Consider the following 19116-nt stretch of genomic DNA (forward strand, 5'->3'; position numbering starts at 1 on the left):
GCAATTTAAACGATATTAATGTGATGAAGTGTATTAAGTGATCAACAGAATCTAATTAGAAGGTGGAAAGAACTCTCTCAACCAGTATTTGAATAGAGTCAAAATGACTCATAATACATAGCCTATAAGATACCAACTAGAATGACAAAGACCTATTTATAGCACAGCGAACTATACTCAATATCCTATGACAAACTATAAGAAAAAGAAAACTATAAGGAAAAGAATATTTAAAAAAGAATACTTATATGTGTATGACTAAATCATTTTGCTGTACAGAGTTGTAAATCAACTATACTTTAAGAAAAATGTAAAAAAAAAAAGAAAGATATTATCTAGAAAGTGATAAACAGTAAAAAAAAAATAGTTTAATAGTATTCTTTATGAACTTCACGTATGTTGAGTAACTTTAGTCATGTCTGACTCTTTGCCACTCTATGCACTGTAGCCTGCCAAGCAGCTCTGTCCATGGAATTTTCCAGACAAGAATACTAGAGTGGTTTGTCATGCACTGCTCCAGGAGATCCCCCTGACCCAGTGATCAAACTCATGTCTCTCATGTCTCCTGCATTGGCAGGTGGGTCCTTTACCGGTAGTATCACCTCCAAAGCCCAATCTTTATAAACTACAATGTCGTTATTGGCTTCTTTGTGATGCAGAAATTACTTTTAACTTGGGCCCAAAGAAAATCATTTTAAATACATACTGAAGTGCATGAGCAAATAGAAAAAGAAATTAAAGTTCTCAGAGATAATGGAAATAAAAAGCCACTAAGAGAAATGAGTTTTGTAATAATGGTTATTGACTTAGAAAATAGACTCCTGAATATTTTCCCAGCAAAGATGGGTTTATTTGGGATTAGCAGAGAATTGCAATTCACATTGTGCAACCATAACAGCCACATGCAAATTCTGCCAGAATGAGGGAAAAAGCATGCTTCTAAGGAGGGGAAAAACAAAAAATGTTTGGAAAGGCTGTGATAAAGAGTCAGAAAACTTTCACTGGCTTAATTTTTGCTAGGAAGGAACAAGCCTTTTTCTTCCTAATGGACTACTATTAAAGGGTGTGGGAGGTCTCCCGTCTTTCCTCCCAAAACTATTTAATTGAAATTTCTGTGTTTTTTTTTTTTTTTAACATGACTTCCTTCTGATATAGATATTAATTTGAAAACATTGTTGATCAGGTTTCCATGACTTTCTGTCCCTCAAGGCCAGAAAAGACCTTCCTCGCATGTAGTGTCTCATGTTAGAGGGCAACTGCACAGACTGGAAACACAGTGGAGTCACAAGAAGAGGTAAGAGGGAAAACTCTCAGCCCTGTTTTATTTGAAGTTCATATATTATCAAAATCAGAGACATTGGAGATTATCTGAACCATTCTGTAATTATGAAAGATAGATACAAATTTCCAATAGGCCTGGTCTGGATATCTTGGGAAAACTGTCTCATCATATGTCATGTGTTTCAATTTGGGGAAATCTTTGCCCTCAGGTTTGATGCTCTCTTTAGGGATGTCGCATAAATCTAAGTCTATCCCCTGGAGTTTAGCTGAGCAAGGGTTGCTAGCAGTAGAGTTTAGGGCTCTTTCCATAGAGATTGTAAAGAATTTTCCCGGAGGTGTCTTTTCTAATAGCAAAATCTTCTGGTTGCAAGTTGAGATGCTGAAAGTTTTAGTCTTGAGAGAGTGCAAAATAGAAACATTGTGGACATTTTTAATGAAAGTAGTTAGTCTTTTACAATATTGGAGTATCTCTTCTTTTATCTTCTCAAGTAGGAGGCAAACATATTGGATGTCCTGTAACTCTCTTACAGGGTAAGAATTTAAGGGCTCCAGAAGGTGTGGATCTGAGATTTAGAAGAATCAACAGAAAAATTTTGTTCAAACTATTTGGAAAGCCTCTATGAATTTTGCCAATACAGCTTTAATAATGCTGTTAGTTTGACTAAACCAGAGATCAAGGGTTGTAAGCACAGTGAAGTTGTGGTGAAACAAACCAAATAGCACAGACTTGTTGAAATATTGTTCAGTACAATGGTTTTCTCAATCACTATGAAGTTCAAGAGGAGTGCCCTAGGTATGGATAAGCTTTTCAAAAGAACTTAAGCCACAGAAGAGGCAGTAGCCTATCTGCAAAGGAAGACTTCAGTCCAATGTGAAAACATAAGAACATGACTGAAACAAGCTGTATCAAGTCTATTGTCAGGCTTGAAATGGTCCATTAGGCAGTTTAAAATGGTGGGAGGAGTATGAATAAGCTTTCTTGGGTTGTACTTTGTACAAGGGAGACAAGAAAGGTAGGCAAATTTGAAGTTTTCCTAATGTTTCCCAACCAATATTGATTTTTCTATGTTATCATTTTGTTAGTAGATCAATGGTTTAATGCAGGCATAGTGGTGAGAAGTGGAAATTTTGAAATCTCTGATAGGACTGAGTTGTTATTTGGTCCAAACTACAGCTTTCTCTTTTTATTAAACAATTGCTAAACTTCCAAACTTTTTTTTTTTTTCCTTTTCTAAGGCCTATTGTTGGGTTTTACTGGCAAGTTTTTCTAATTATCATTTGAGGAAATATCCTTTGCACCATGATTGGGGTTTAGCTGTTGTTGGTTTCCTTAAATGCACTATCCCTCACAGAAATATTAGCAATATGAGTTCCCTTACCCTCCAGAGAGTCAAGTTTATAATGGCCTAAAATCTTAACAATAGCTAAAGCAGAAGGTATAGTATTGTATCCAGTAATTCCTGAATATAGGAGCTGTTTTAATTTTATTTCCATCAGAAGTAAGGAAGTCATGTTGCTTACAGAACATTTCAGAATCATGAGTGACTCAAAATCACATATCTACCATCTGTATAAATATTGCTAGTTTTGCCCTTGGCTGAAGTACAAACCTGTGTACTTCAAACTTACCTGTTGGGCTGAAGTAGCCAAAGCTAAAAATGTAGCCTCAACAGTTTCAAAAGGAGTTGTAATAACATACCCAACATGATACTTGCCATTGCCACTTTTAATTAATAACCGTCAGTGAACTATGAGAAGTAAATTATATCCAATGGAATTTCATGTAGATCATTTAGGAAACAACAGTTGATGAGCTGTCAGCCTTAATCAGACATGAGGAATCAGTCGGTTGACAGAAAGAAAGAGTAGTCAGGTTCAAGTTATTACCATATCAGAGAGTTATGTGAGGGACAGTTAACAGAAGGACTTATAGGAGGTGGGGCAGCTGACTAAGAAAGGTGGAATTTGATGAGAATTCAGTAGGGCTTCTACTGCATGAAGTTAAAAAAAAAAATTGTTAAAGTTGGTCCCACAGTGATTTTATCAATGGCCTTAACTAATAGGGCAATAGCAGTAACAGATAAAAGGCAGTAGGGTTATCTCTACTTCACAGGGTCCAGTTATTGCCTTAATAAATTATGGGGTAATAATGATCTCCATGATTTTGGGGGAGTACCCAAAGGGCATTTCTTTCTTCTTCAGAGAAGGAAAAGGGAATCTGATAACTGGGCTGCCCAAGGGCAGCTGTGTTCTTAGTCACACAGTTGAGTCTGACTCTTTGTGACCCCAGGGACTGTAGCCTGCCAGGCTCCTCTGTCTATGGGATTTTCCAGACAAGAATACTGGAGTGGGTTGCCATTCCCTTCTCTAGGGGATCTTCCTGACCCATGGATTGAACCCAGGTCTCCTGCACTACATGCAGATTCTTTACCATCTGAGCCTCCAAGGAAGCCCAAGAGCAGCAGAGTTCATCAAACTCTTCTTTAAGGCCTTGAAGGCAATTGTTTTTGTCCAGTTCTTCCCATAAAATTGAGTCACAGTTGTCATTATTGAATGACATTGAATAAAATATAGAGAGATTTGGACATAAGGCAGGTATTTGGAATCCAATTTTGGCAGTGATTAACAGCCCAAGAAAATCTCACAGTTGGCACTTGGTTTGGGTTTTAGGAAATTTAGTATACTGTGATGTCTATCTGAATCTACGTATAGCCTTTATTTTCTGACATCATACGCCCTAAATATCAATAATGGGTTTGAAAAACCTGTAATTTTTCTTTGGCACACTTACATCCCTTTAAGGCTATAAGCATTAGCAAGTTTCTGTTTTCCTGTGAGGAGGCTTGAGAAGGAGAGCTAAAAAAGCAAATCATTGATATATTGCAACAAAGCATAACCTTTAGTAAGGTTTATTTCAGTCTTCAGAATTTGGGAGAAATTAAGAAGGATTCTCAGCAAACTCAGAGGTATTGCTCTCATGGTAAACTGTTTTTCTAAGTGAAGGCAGAAAATTGGTTAGATTTATGCACTAAATGTTAAAGAATGGACTGCATAATCAATGACAGTAAAGAGCTTGCTTCCTGTGAAAGTGGATATTAGTAGTTTGTGACAGTTAGGAAGAATAAAGTGTCAACGGAAAGCAATGTTTTCTGACTGGTGGTCCTGGTTTAACTTTCATCCTTGGCCTGTAGGTTTTCTCACTGGTAAAATGTGAGTGTTACATAGGCTATTGTTGTTGTTCAGTCACTAAGTCATGTCTGACTATTTGTGACCCCACAGGCTGTAACCTGCCAGGATCCTCTGTCCATGGGATTTCCCAGGAAAGGATACTGGAGTGAGTGGCCATTTCTTCTCCAGGGAATCTTCCCAACTTAGAGATCGAACCTACATCTCTTGTGTCTCCTGTACTGGCAGGTAGATTCTTACCACTGAGCCACTAGTGAAGGTATGCTATGTGGGCTAGTGATAGGAATAGTGAGACCTTGATTATTATAATCTTTTATTGTAGCTTTTTTATATCATGAAGGACTTCTTTACTTATAGAGCACAGGCTCATTTTGGGAAAATATGTTGAGGGATCTCTTTAAATCTTTATGGGATGTGCATTGTGAAGTTTGTCAATATCTGTTGGAAACTTTTCATAGGAAAAGTGAGAGTGGTACTGATTCAGTTGGGAAAATTGATCAGTGTCTTAGGATCAGCTTTGCTATGTTAGGAGACAGAATGAAGAAAAGATATCAGGTTATTTAATTCACCTGATGATTTTCTTTGATCACTATTCTCAGTTTCTAAATCATTTCCCTCTTTTTGGTACAAAAACATTCTGGCATGGGACTACTGTATGATTTGTTGTTGTTGCTGTTCAGTCACTAAATTGTGTCTGATTCTTTGAAACTCCAATGTCACAGTATAATAAATGAATGGAGGTAGAGAAACTGAGGAGAAAAAAGTAAGGCTGTCTTGAAGAGCCTTAACAAAATGAAATGGCTTCAGAGAGAGGAACCTCTTGGGGTTCACTAGAGATCTCTACTATTTGAACTCTTTTAGTGTTTGGAGTCAGGGGCTGCTTTATATCAGTGGGGTTGAGCAGTGAGAGTGTGATCTGGTGTCAATCAAGGCTGGAAGAGATTTGTCTCCAATCTGCAGAAATGTTTCTTCAAGCTGATTAAAAGAAGAATTGAGAAGAGTTTCTGTAGTTTCTTGGAACCTGTCATTGAGAACCTTGGAGAGGCTGGTCAGAAAGTTGAAGTTACCTAGAGAACTTACATGTGTAACTATTTTTTTTTTAACCCAATGCCTTTGCTCATTGGAATAATAGCATATATTAGAAGAGTTTTAATTTCATTTGGGGGCCTGCAGTTGGTGGACTTGAAGACTACAAATTTTGGTGATCTTCCTTACAGATGGCTCAAGTGTGCATCGATGGACTTGAGTTTGAGCAAGTTCTGGGAGCTGGTGATGGACAGGGGAGCCTGGCATGCTGCAGTTCATGGGGTCACAAAGAGTTGGACACGGATGAGTGATAGAACTGAACTGTAAGTGTGCTAAGAGGTGATTTTCCAGATTAACTAAATCTAGCATGGTCATAGCTTCCAACTTCATCCTGGTTCTTTCTACTAGAAGGGAAAAGTCCTGATTTAGCAAATTAAAAAGCACAAACTTAAAAAAACTATTTGAATCGATCAACATCTGAAGGAAGACCAGAATTTTCTCTAAAAATATTCTGAAGTTGAGAGTTCCTTGGTTGCCTAGTGGTTAGATTCTGGGCTTTCATTGCCATGTCTCAGATTCAATTTCTTGTCAGAGAACTGAGATCCCTCAAGCTTCTTGATGTGATTAAAAAAAATAAATAAATAAAAAAAAAAGATTCTGAAGTCAATTGCAATAATCATGCACAGGTGAGCCAGATTTTTGTGTAAGAGTCTGAAGTTTGTTCTAAGCAACAGGCTTTGTTAAAGTCCTAGGAATTGTTTAGTAAAGTGCCCAGCAATTTCCCAAGCCTCATCATATAATAAGTTAGCAGGCTGGCTGGACTTCTCGTTGTGATTCTAGTCATTTTTCAAGATTTTCTCAATTAGTATTATTTATCCAATGTTGGCCCAGGACTTCACTAACTAGCTGATATATGGCAGAGAAACAAAGTAAAATGTTTGAATGACTATTAAATTCTTCTTCAGCAAAACTGTGAGGAAACTTGGTTACTTTGGAAAACAGCTTCACTATGGCTCACAGTTCAGCCTTAGTCTCAGCTTTAGTCCAGAGAATATAAGAAATTAAATATTTATACTCTAGATCCTCAGACTTAATTTTAAAAAGACTGGCTATGACAAGTTCAGGGGAAAAGAATGTGTGCCAAGTTTGAAAGAAAACTAGAAATTTGACAAGAGAATTATTAAGGGGGCCTGAGGGTGGAGTTGAGGTGTAGGTGGTACAGAAGGGAATAAACAAGCTGGAGCTGGAGCCACAGGCTGGCTGTGAGAAGCCAGCACAGAGACATGACAGGTTCAGAGGTGGAGCCTGAGAAAGAGAAGGCAAGGAAGAAGAGCTTGAGTTTTTGTGAACAATTTTATCTTTCTACAATTGTTTATTTGCATCAGTTTATTTATTTATTTATTTATTTTTATTTTGCAATGTGGCAATTTTATGCTCTTGAGGAAGTTGGGAAGCCTCAAAATGCCAATCAAAATAAGCATTCCGAGTGTCGGAAAATTTTGAGCTATTGTATTTCAATTTTGTTTCAAGAAAATTAAGTTTGTGCATATCAAAAGTTCTCCACAACAGCCATTGACATTCCAAAAGGTCTGGTATGTCCTTTTAGTTATAAATCTTTAAACATAAAGTCATCCAGAGTCTTTATAGTTATCTAAGAAATATTTAGCTAACTGGGATCCCATTTTTCATGAATTTTTCTCTAGAGCAAAAGAATAATTTGCATGAAGTTCAAACAGCTCAGTTCAACATCTTACAACTCAAACATCGTGCATCTCAAACAATCTGTGAGCTACTGTCAGACAGTTAAGGTCCTGGGGCGGCCAGGTAAAAGACTTTTCACCTACTTTCCAGAGAACAGCCCCTATTGCAAATGAATAGACCAAGGCTCAACTGACATGGTTTCAATAAAGCAGCTGCTATTTCTAAAGGAATTTGTCAATGGCAGCTCAGCCAGCTCTTGTTGAAACAGGTTGATTCCTAATTCAGACCAAAATGACAAATGACTACTTCCAAACAGAACAAGACCTTAAGTATAAAGAATAAAACCTTAAGGGAGATCCCAAATAAAGCTCAAAGAACTTAAAATGCAAAGAGGTTATGAGTTTGAATCCAGAATGGAGACATAGCTTCAAACTCTAGGATTGGCAGGAAAAGCAGTGAACACAGTGGGTTCAATTGTAGTATTGCAGTTGCCTGCTCACCAGTCCAGGAGTCTAATGAGATCATCTCTAGTCCCTGCATAAGCCACCAAATGTTTACCTAAACAAAAAGATTTCCAGATACTTCTTTAGCAAAGATGGGTTTATTCAGGATCAGCAGAGAATAGCTATTTGAAATGTGCAATCATGGCAAAATGCGAGCAACTTCCCACAGGGCAAAAAGAGAATACTTTTATAGAAGGGAAAGGGCAGTTGGCAGGGCTATAATGAACAAATATGCCATGGCTTTTCATTGGCTGAGCTTATCTCAGAAAAGAGGAGGTGTCTTTATTCCTTATTCTGGGCTTTGCTATCATGGCGGTGCTTAAGAGTTCCCTCTTTAGTCTATTTATTTGAGTTTATAGTTTATCGATTTTTTTTCCAGACGATGGGCAACATAGGCATAGAAGAATATAGATGTCTGTCTCAGAAAGCCAAGACAGAAGGTGTCAATCTTGGGGCTACGATAATTCCAGCAATTCCACATAAAGTGGAAACTAGAAATTTACATATAAAACAAGTGGCAATTATTTTATCCTATGAACACATAATTTAAGTTTTAATGTACTCTAGATATAGTTGATTCTATCATTCCTTATTGTGGATTTTGTTCTTCTCAACTACATATTTTGCCCTTTCATTTTAAAGAGACAATTTCTGGGATTACTGTTATTTGTAAAAGTACTTAGAATGATTTAATGTGCACTTAATGAAATCATTACTTTTGTTTTGCTTTTTGTTTCTTGCAGCAAGTTTTCTAAGCCTTTTAACTGGAAGAATGATGGAATATAATATAAAACATAGGATGCTAGTAGGTAAAAGAGACAAACAAACAAAACCCACAAATTAAACACACACTTTCCTGAATAGAGAGAAAAAGGATTGGAAATGTAATTACCTATTTATTTTACTTTTAGCCTTTTTAATGCACAGAATTACCAATGGGTTAAATAAATATTACTTTATTTTCACTATAAACTAGATACAAGTAATTTATAGTGGGAATAATGCAAATAAATTATTGTGCCTCTCCTCCAATTAGGATTTAACCAAAATCAAACAAGATGATAGCTTTATAGAGGGATGTTATTATTCACATTATCTCCAAATAATAGTAATTTAAAGGACTGAAATATATCTGATTTTGTGACTGTGATAAAGTTTAGATAATTAACACTTGCTGAAAATGAGTCAAATATTTGAAAGTCACACATTTCATTTATTCTTAATGATTAGTACTGAAATTGTGTATTCATGAAAAAAATAAAACCATTGACATATTCATATAACATTAATTTTGAAATCAATTACAGTTATTCAAGCCAACTACATTGTTTTTTAGTCTAAGGAAGCAGACCTCCATCTCACCCCCTTGCTTTCTCTGTGTATATCTATATGTATGAAGTAGTTATATTTAGAAGCTTATGTGTAATTTTTTCTTGGTAATAATGGACTTTATTGCATTTTCCTCTCTTGCTTCTGAAAAATAAATATTTGCTATATTCCAATAACCAAATATTTTCTTGACTATCTCAATATATGTCTGGAGGAGAAAAACCTCCCTCCAGGAGGACACTCTGAAACAAGACAAAAAAGAGAATTGCCATCTCTGAGATTTTTATTACTTGAAGGAAATATGTAGGAAAAAAATGTATTTCTTAATGTAAATGTCATACTCAGAAGAGAAAATGATTAATCAGAAAAAAGTACATGATATTTATGAAACCTTTATGATATTTTATTGAGTATATTTATGTCTTCATTTTTTACAGAAGTGGGTAAGAAAAAGTACATTATTTTATTCCACATCGTAGTTTTAAAGCTTAAATATATTTAGCAAGTAAAGTATAGAGGAAATGAATATTTCCATTTTAAAGGAAAGATAAATCACGAAGTTTACAAGAACTTGATTCCTAACTAAACTGTAAAGATATAGATGTCTGTATTAATCTTTAGTATATATTCTAAAACTCCACATCATCTAAATAAATGTCTTCATATGTCTTAAATATCTTCATAAACATCATTTTTGATATTGAATGATGGCAATAAACTTAAGAAATTACTGAATATCAATAATACTTTAGTTCAGTTCAGTTGCTCAGTCATGTCTGATTCTTTGCGACCCCATGAATCGCAGCACGCCAGGCCTCCCTGTCCATCACCAACTCCCGGAGTTCACTCAGACTCACGTCCATCGAATTAGTGATGTCATCCAGCCATCTCATCCTCTGTCATCCCCTTCTTCTCCTGCCCCCAAACCCAATCCCTCCTAATTATTTAGTAATTTCCCCAGATTGAGGAATTTAAAATAAGCTCACAAAAGTTCATTTGTATCTTCTATAAGCTTTTTTGAAAATATTTTTGAAAGTGAGAAAAAACATATAAAATTCTTATTAAGTTCTCAAGATTAAATTAAGCACTTGAATAAAAGTGTTATATACTCTATACTGTGCAATGTTTGGAAATATTTAAGTCATTGATCATAACCATTTTAACTTTACACAATCAATATTTTAAGAAATAAAATATCACTCAGTTAAAATGTGTATTTTTATATATAGGTAAATACATCTTTTATTCATTTTATACTATTAGAATATTGTAGTGGGAGAGAAAGCAAGACTAAAACATTTTTTTCTTGTGAAAAGGAAAAGGAGAGCAGAGAAAAGAAAAGAAAGAAAGAATGAAAGCTTTAAAAAGAACAAAAAAAGTAATATTAAGTTTCTGTCATAAGCCAAGAGCTCTCGTAATCACTATTGACACATTATGAAAGGAAGGAAATATAAGAGAGAACACAGATATATAGTGCTTCTCGGGTGGAGTTGGTGGTAAAGAAGTCATCTTTCAGTACGGGTAGATTTAAGAGACCCAGTTTCAATCCTTGGGTCAGGAAGATCCCCTGGAAGAGGGCATGGCAACCCACTTCAGTATTCTTGCCTGGAGAATCCCATGGACAGAGGAGCATGGTGGGCTACAGTCCATGGGGTAGCAAAGAGTTGGACACAATGAAGCAACTTAGCACACATGCACTCACATAGATATAAACTAATATTATTAGGCTGGCAAATGAAAATACACTATTCTTACAAATGTGAAGCAAAATTAGAAAAAGAATGAATAACTTTGCTAAAAGAAGTTTCATAGTATGGGTGACATATTTTGCTTTGGAGAAAGAAAAAGTTACTGGGTAAACAACTAAAGAAAATTAATTCTGGACAGCAGGGAAAGTATAGTACAGCACGTTCAGGGTTACATAACAATAATAAATTATAGTAGAAGTATAGAGATTTAGAACTGGAGAGGTATACAGGAGCTTATTAGGAATGACATTTATTCCAGACTGGACAGCTGGTTTAGTATCTTTCAGATTATGAAGAAATGTTTAATGACTTAAAATTGTGAAAGGAGAGATTCAATTTGTATTTTGAAATGGGTACAATTCCTTGACAGCTGATTACAAGACTGATAATAGAAAATAAGTCCAGATTTTTTTAAAATGGGTAAATTCACTTTGACAAGGGGTTGAATTAAGCTACAGCAATAGGAGTAGGGGTTAGAATTGGCAGGACTTGATGACTGATCAGAACGGATAGTAATGAGAAACAGAATGTATGTAGAAAGCTCACTGAAATCGTAGGCTTGGGTGATTAGAAGAATGGAAGTGCCACCAAAAAAGACATAGAGAATTGCAAATAATGAGTTCAGCTTTATTTGCTTGCAGTGTTTTAGTGCAAATTGAATATGATGGTAAATCTTCAGAAAAATTCAAGGTCAAAGATAAAATTTGTCAGAAATCACCTAGAAAATATTCATAACAAGAAATGAATATGAGAAAAGGAATTATGTCTAGGCAATGTAACCATTTAAAGCTAATAATAAGAAGGAATAATAGTAGAACCAGCAAATACACATTTGAAAGATTGGAGGAGAACCAGGAAAAAGTGATCTTTCACAAGTCATAGAAGTAGAATGGCATGTTTGAAAGAAATAAATAGCCAACAGTGGCAGTTATAGCCAACAAGATTCAGGAAATAATAATTTAAAAAAAAGCATTAGATGGATATAATGTACAGACACTATCTGGTGATTTCTCTCAGTCTAATTTCAGTAAAATGATCTAATTGCAATGAGCTGAGAATGGGAGCTAATATCTTTTGTGGAAACACTGCTCAAAATGTTCTCAAATATGTTGAAAACATACCAGACTCAAGTAGTTTTGCAAAACCCAGCAGAATAAAAAAAAGGGAAAGACATATCTAGACATACTATAGTCAAATTGCTGAAAATTAAAATAGAAAAAGAAATGAGTGCAGGGGGAAGGGAAGAAACTTACATTAAACAAAAAGGAGCAATAATATGAAAGATGACTTCTTAGCAAAACAACAGGGCAAATAAAATGTAATAAAAACTAAGATTTTTTTTTTTTACAAAAACCTGTAAGTTCACAATTCTACATGTAGCAGTATATTTTAAATCAGAAAATTAAACAAAGATACATAAGAGCTTAATAAATTCTTAGCAGATTTAGACTACAAGAAATGCTAAAAAAGAATTTTTAGTATGAAAAGGAATGCCATAAAATAAAGCATCACATCCATAATAATAAACTAATGTCACCTAAAATAGTTCATCAAAATGTCAACAGGGCAGTGTTCTTCTCTGGAAGGTCCAGAGGAGAATCTGTTTCCTTGCCTTTACCAAATTCCTGTGGCCTGTTGACATTTTGATTATTCCCAGAAGCTTCTATGTTGAAACCCTACCTATAGAATAAGATGATCAATTTATTCTATTTTCAGTCATTAAGTTTGTGCTAATTTATTATAACATCAGGTAGAAAAAAAGAAAAAGTGGAAAGAAAAGGATGAATAAGGTGAGGAGGAACTAGAGCAAAAGGCTGAAAGATTTATATATAAAAAAGCTTAATCGAGAAGATGAGTTGAGCAAAAACTTGAAGATCTGAAGAGGTAAGTGAATCAGTTAGTAATTATCTGGAGAATAGGCAAAAAAAGCAGCCACAAAGGCTTTAAAGCAGGGCTGTTACTGGCATATTTGAAAATAGCACAGCAGTCAATGTGAATGGAAAAGTGTGGACAAAGCAGAGAGTAGCAGGAGAGGATTGATTCGCTTGTGTTTTAAAGTGATCTCTGTTGCAAGGTATGAAATGGAAAGAAGAAATCATGTGAGTGTGTATTAATTAAAGGGTTATAAGATAAATGGATTGGATTTCTTAATGGATTGAGAGAATGTTGAATTTGGGAATAGTAGAGTGAATGAGCTTCAAAACCGGGAAGAGGTAGTCAGAATAGGGTGGCACTGGATTTGTGAAAATATTACTCTAATTAGTAATGCCAAGTTATGCTTCCAGGTATGACTAGAAGAGTGAATGTTTGAGATAGAGTTGACACCATCGTAAGAGAGCTGTGGATAGAATGGAAAGGCCTAAGAGTTAGGGAGATTGTTTTTTAATGTGTCAATCAGTCAGTTCAGTCGCTCAGGTGTGTCCAACTCTGCGATCCCATGGACTGCAACATTCCAGGCTTCTATGTCCATTACCAACTCCCAGAGCCTGCTCAAACTCAAGTCCATTGAGTCAGTGATGCCATCCAACCATCTCATCCTCTGTTGTCCCTTCTTCTCCTGCATTCAACCTTTCCCAGCATCAGGGTCTTTTCCAATGAGTCAGTTATTCTCATCAGGTGGCCAAGGAATCGGAGCTTCAACATCAGTCCTTCCAATGAATATTCAGGACTGATTTCCTTTAGGATGGACTGGTTGGATCTCCTTGCTGTGCAAGGGACTCTCAACAGTCTTCTCCAACACCACAGTTCAAAAGCACCAATTATTTGGTGCTCAGCTTTCTTTATAGTTCAACACTCACATCCATACATGACTACTTGAAAAGACATAACTTTTACTAGATGGACCTTTGTTGGCAAAGTAACATCTCTGCTTTTTAATATGTTGTCTAGGTTGGTCATAGCTCTTCTTCCAAGTAACAAGTGTCTTTTAATTTCATGGCTGCAGTTACTATCTGCACTGATTTTGGAGTCCAAGAAAATAAAGTGACATTTATGTGTAAATTGGTGTAATCATGCCAGATATGGAATGGACTGGTAGAAGCTGGGGAGTAAACAGGGTTTATTAAACAATGAGAGCAAGCAAGGTTGTAAAACATATAAGTAAACAACTATCAAAATTGGGGATATAGAGAAGAGTCAGTGAGACTATCTCAAAGCAACAGTGAGAAGTCCAATTATTCCAAGCCCAGTGATTACAATTTGAACTGAAAAAAAACAGATACCAAGGAAGCACTCAAAGCAGAGTATAGCCAGTTCTATGTTAAGATGAGAAAATTGATGGATTTGTGGTTGGTACTTTCTAAATGTCACACAAATTTCTTTTATTTTGAAACTTTTCATATTCTTACCTGTGATCATATATGGAATATATAATTTTCAGCTAAGTTTTGCCACACATAAAAATTTCTGAAGAGGTGATAATTGTGGCAATAAATCATTTTCAACCTAATTAGGCTATTCTTTTGAGTCTTGCAAGCTTGCTGAATTTAAAGGACCTAAGCTCTTTTTATCATCTGTTTCACATTTGTGAAATGTTATTTCTATCCTCAAAGTCAATCCATAATCTAAGATAGTTGGTACAGCTATCATTGACATGTGCTCATTTTATGAAGAAGGGAAAGGGAAAAGCAGGAAATAGCCCAATTTATACTTCCTAACCAACTGAGCAGGCTTCTATTAGATAATGTCTCTTTTAAATATCACTGACCACAATTTTGGAGAAGGCAATGGCACCCCACTCCAGGACTCTTGCCTGGAAAATTCCATGGATGGAGGAGCCTGGAAGGCTGCAGTCCATGGGGTCACTGAGGGTCGGACACGACTGAGTGACTTCACTTTCACTTTCATGCACTGGAGAAGGAAATGGCAACCCACTCCAGTGTTCTTGCCTGGAGACTCCCAGGGACGGGGGAGCCTGGTGGGCTGCCGTCTATGGGGTCGCACAGAGTTGGACACGACTGAAGTGACTTAGCAGCAGCAGACCACAATTTAGTCAACATGACCATGTTTAGCTACAATGGATGCTAGGAAATGTACTCTTCTGGCTGGGAATATTGCCTTATTAAATAAAATTAGAAGTTTATTTCTAAAATGGAAGGAATAGAAGATATTTAGAAGGCATCTACATTTCTGATATTTCAGGGGTAGCAGTCAAGCTTTAGGAGGGTTCACATGGAATCATCCTTAAGATCTACATGTTTCTAGGGAGAAATGAGATTGAATAGAACCATAGTATTATGCTTTCCCTTGAAGGGCTTAAAATCAGATAATTACCTAAGAATACTGAGAAAAAATGTAACTCACATTGATCAAAAATTAAGAAACATAGAAATAAACTAAAAAAAATGATAACAGATAAATGTGTTAAATGTATCAATACTAATAATTCTTCCCAAGTGGTTCTGTAATTACAAAAAATCATTATGTGTACTTATCTTGCATATATTAATCCTCATATCTCCAATTTCAACATTTTCAAAGGTAAGTCATTTATTTTGTGGTTTTTCTTAGATCACTATTCTGTGGTATTAGTAGTAAATTAACCTTCATTAACAATATAATAGAAGCACCTATAATATGTGAAATATTAGTCTATGTGGTAAAGATACAGTGTTGATCAAAGAATAGGTCTATATGTTCAAGAAACTTACCCTCCAGTGGAAGAAGACACCTTTGAAAGTGAGAGGGGATGTACCCAGTGTTACATAATCTTACCACAGAGGTATCTATGGAGTGAAATATAGGGTAAATAGCTACAGCTCATCTCTCTAAAAGATCTGATGGTTAAGTTTAGTTTTAAAGGACAAATTTGAACTAGGGAAGCAAAGATAAATCAAAACAGAATAATAGATATGGTGCTGCTGCTGCTGAGTCGCTTCAGTCATGTCCGACTCTGTGCGACCCCATAGACGGCAGCCCACCAGGCTCCCCCGTCCCTGGGAGTCTCCAGGCAAGAACACTGGAGCGGGTTGCCATTTCCTTCTCCAATGCATAAAAGTGAAAAGTGAAAGTGAAGTTGCTCAGTGTGTCTGACTCTTCGTGACCCCATGGACTGCAGCCTTCCAGGCTCCTCCGTCCATGGGATTTTCCAGGCAAGAGTACTGGAGTGAGTTACCATTGCCTTCTCCAATAATAGGTATGGGGAGGTACAAACAAAAAGGGCTTGAGGACAAAGGAAGAAATGAAGAAAATCAACTGCAAAAGATGCATCTGCAAGGTTAATAATGTTCTGGTTACAAAGGTATTTTTAGGACACATAAAATTCTAAACTTTATGCTAAAAGTGATAAAAAGACATTAGTGAGTTTTAAGTAGGACAAAAAATGTGATTAGATTTGCATTTCACAATAATTGATATTGTTATTCTAATTCTATTAGAAGAGGAAAATTAGAACAGGAGAAGGTCCAAGGCAAGACACCCTTAGAAGCCTGTGACTGGTACTTGAATTCAATCAGGTATCCAGGTGAATAGGATGGGTAAATAATGAGGAGGAGACTTGGGGCCATTGATAAGATTTTGTTAAAATTATACCATAGGTAGGGGAGTGAAGAGGTGACTGAGCAATAGGAAAAAGTAGAATGATCCATCTGGTGGAAATTGTAATGATATGAAAGAATATATTTGATGAAAGTACTGAAGTATTTAAAGTGGAAAAACCTACATTATCTGACTCAGTGATTTCAGAAATAGATTTTCAGGTGATAGCAAGGTAGGTGGAGAAGGGTGCTGAAGAGTGTGCAGAGGGGAAAAAATTTGGAGATGTATGGGTTATAAAGCAGGGAGGCCAGGATATCAAACGGATAATAAAACCTTTTTGATGTGCAAAGGAAAACTGGAACCAAATGACAAGTCTTCAAGGGAGGGTAGCTAGTTAGTTGAAAATCAACAGAAATAAACATAGAACAAACAAGAAGCTGGATTTCACTAAACGGCATAAAAGGCAGAGATTTTTATACATATAATTTTGTAAAAATATGGAGTAGCAAAATCACTGAGGATCAAGGAGGTCCTTTTTAACTATTCACACTTAAATGGGATGAGTGGTTGAGAAAGGTGAGAGCTAAAAGTGACAGGTTTCAATTAGGTTCAAAGAAAGGAAGGTTTAATGAAATGTTTGAAAGTGTAGTGGCAGGGTCCTTTCCAACCTGGACCAGGCAGAACAGCTCCTGCCGAGAAGGGTGGTGAGAAGGACCTTCCTGCCATCAATGAGGTGGGGACCAGAGAATATACCATCAGTATTCCCAAGAACATCCATGGAGTGAGCTTCAAGTGTGCCCCTTGCACACTCAAAGAAATTTGGAAATTTTCCATGAAGGAGATGGGAATGTTAGATGCGCCCAATAACATCAGACTGGGTTAATGGAATAAGTGATATCTTTTAGGCATCTGTATTTAATTGTCCAGAAATGAAGATGGAGATTCAGCAAACTTCTTTACCTATGTACATGTCACCAATTTAAAAATGCTAAAGACAGTCAATGTGGATGAGAACCAACTACTGATTGTGCATAAAATTATAGACACAAAAAAAGTGTAGAGGGTATTGTTAATCATATACATGAGGTCTTAAAAATCATAATGGGAAGTCTAGCAAGGATCTTGAAAACTGGGTTTTGAGTGAATTTGCATCAATATAATATGGAAATAACTTGAAGGAAAAACAAGTTATCCAATCAATTTGCATATTGAATGGTTTAAAAGAAACATAAGGAAATGTGTGTTATATTTTTCTTTCACAAGCTTGTGAGAGAATTATTTCCAGTTTGAAGTATGTTAAATTATTTAAGTCACTTTAAAACTTAATTCTATGCAATGTAATGTGCAGACTCCAATTAATATTGTTTATGATCCTGAAATTTTATTAGGATTTTTTTGGTCATATATTTAACAAAACTCAAAAAGTTTTTATTCACATTTGTTAAACCACTATATTTAATGAAAACCCACAAGTTATTTTAATCTGAGAAGATAGCAATACCTTCTTATAGCATCTGCTGAAGCTTAGATCTAAACTAAACTCATCACAGGGTTTTTTTGGGCGGGGGGGAATGGGGATGGCAAGATCAATCTTTCTTTTCTTATAAATCTGTGAAAAAGCTTTGTCACGTGCTCTCAGTTTTTAACTCTTGCTCTAGCATTGAAGTAGTTTGCTATTTTTTTGTAAATTATAGTGAATACACTTTTTCAGTTCATACTTTGAATTCTTATTTTGTTAGTAAATAAGACTTTATCGAGGCACTGCTACATATGTAACAAGTGAAGGGCTTTGGGAATAATGATAAGCATATACCCTCAAGGAAAGTAAAGCTTCATTGGCTTTGCATGATCCATACACATGCATCAGTTTAAAAACAACATGTTGCATTATGAAAAGTTAGTCATGTGCTACAGATTATATGCCATTCTTGGAAAGCAGTGAAAACTGAATCACATAATCAAAGTAGATATTTTAGGAAGGAAAATTTGAGAATGATTTTTAAATGTTATTTACAGCTCTTTTTGAAAAACAGAACTTCTTCATGAGAATATCTCTCGTGTTCACATTGAGTTGCAATAACATTCTTTGGTTATAACAAGCTTAGTAAGAAAATTAGGTGAATAAACTTTTTATGCTGACCAGGTTGAGACCTAAGTTTATATGTCAGCTCTATTTTTATCAGCTTGTTAACTTTTGGCAGCTTCATTCTGTATGAAAATGGGGGTCATAACTCACTAGTGTAAATATAAGAATTAAATACTGTGCATTGCTATTAAATGTATGTTAACAAACGCATTGCTGAGAATATGAAGATGTGACTCTTATCTCCAGAGCCCGAGGTGCAGCAACACTTTCCACTATTGTTTGTATTCCAAGTGTGTGTGCTGTTGAATAACTATGTAAAGTAAACTGTCATAGTTGCTTGGAAAAGTCAATGGTGGGTACCATTTTACTGCAAAATCGAGGAGCTGATACCTTTTAATTTGGTTTTATTCATGAACACCTGTTATAAATATATGTTACCTGCACTATTGCATCTAAAAATATGAAACACCATATGTGAAATACATGAGGAAGTATAAAAGATTGGAAAACAAATGGAGACACTAAAATGATGGCATGATTTCTGCATTTCTTCTGTTTCCCAGTTTAGGAGAGAAAAAAGTTTATTCAGTTTTGATAACACACACCAAACTATGGTGTGTCCCTAAATTGCACTCTTAAGTGTAGGGGCAACAAGAATGACTACATTTCTGAGTTACACTTACACCAGTAAAAATTGATATCTAAAGTCAGACACGAGTTAAATCAATTTCTTAAATATTTGGTGTGTTCATACAACATTTAAAGATTATTGTTTTAACTG

The sequence above is a fragment of the Bubalus kerabau genome, chromosome 12, assembly GCF_029407905.1.
Source record: "Bubalus kerabau isolate K-KA32 ecotype Philippines breed swamp buffalo chromosome 12, PCC_UOA_SB_1v2, whole genome shotgun sequence".
Classification (NCBI taxonomy): domain Eukaryota; kingdom Metazoa; phylum Chordata; class Mammalia; order Artiodactyla; family Bovidae; genus Bubalus; species Bubalus kerabau.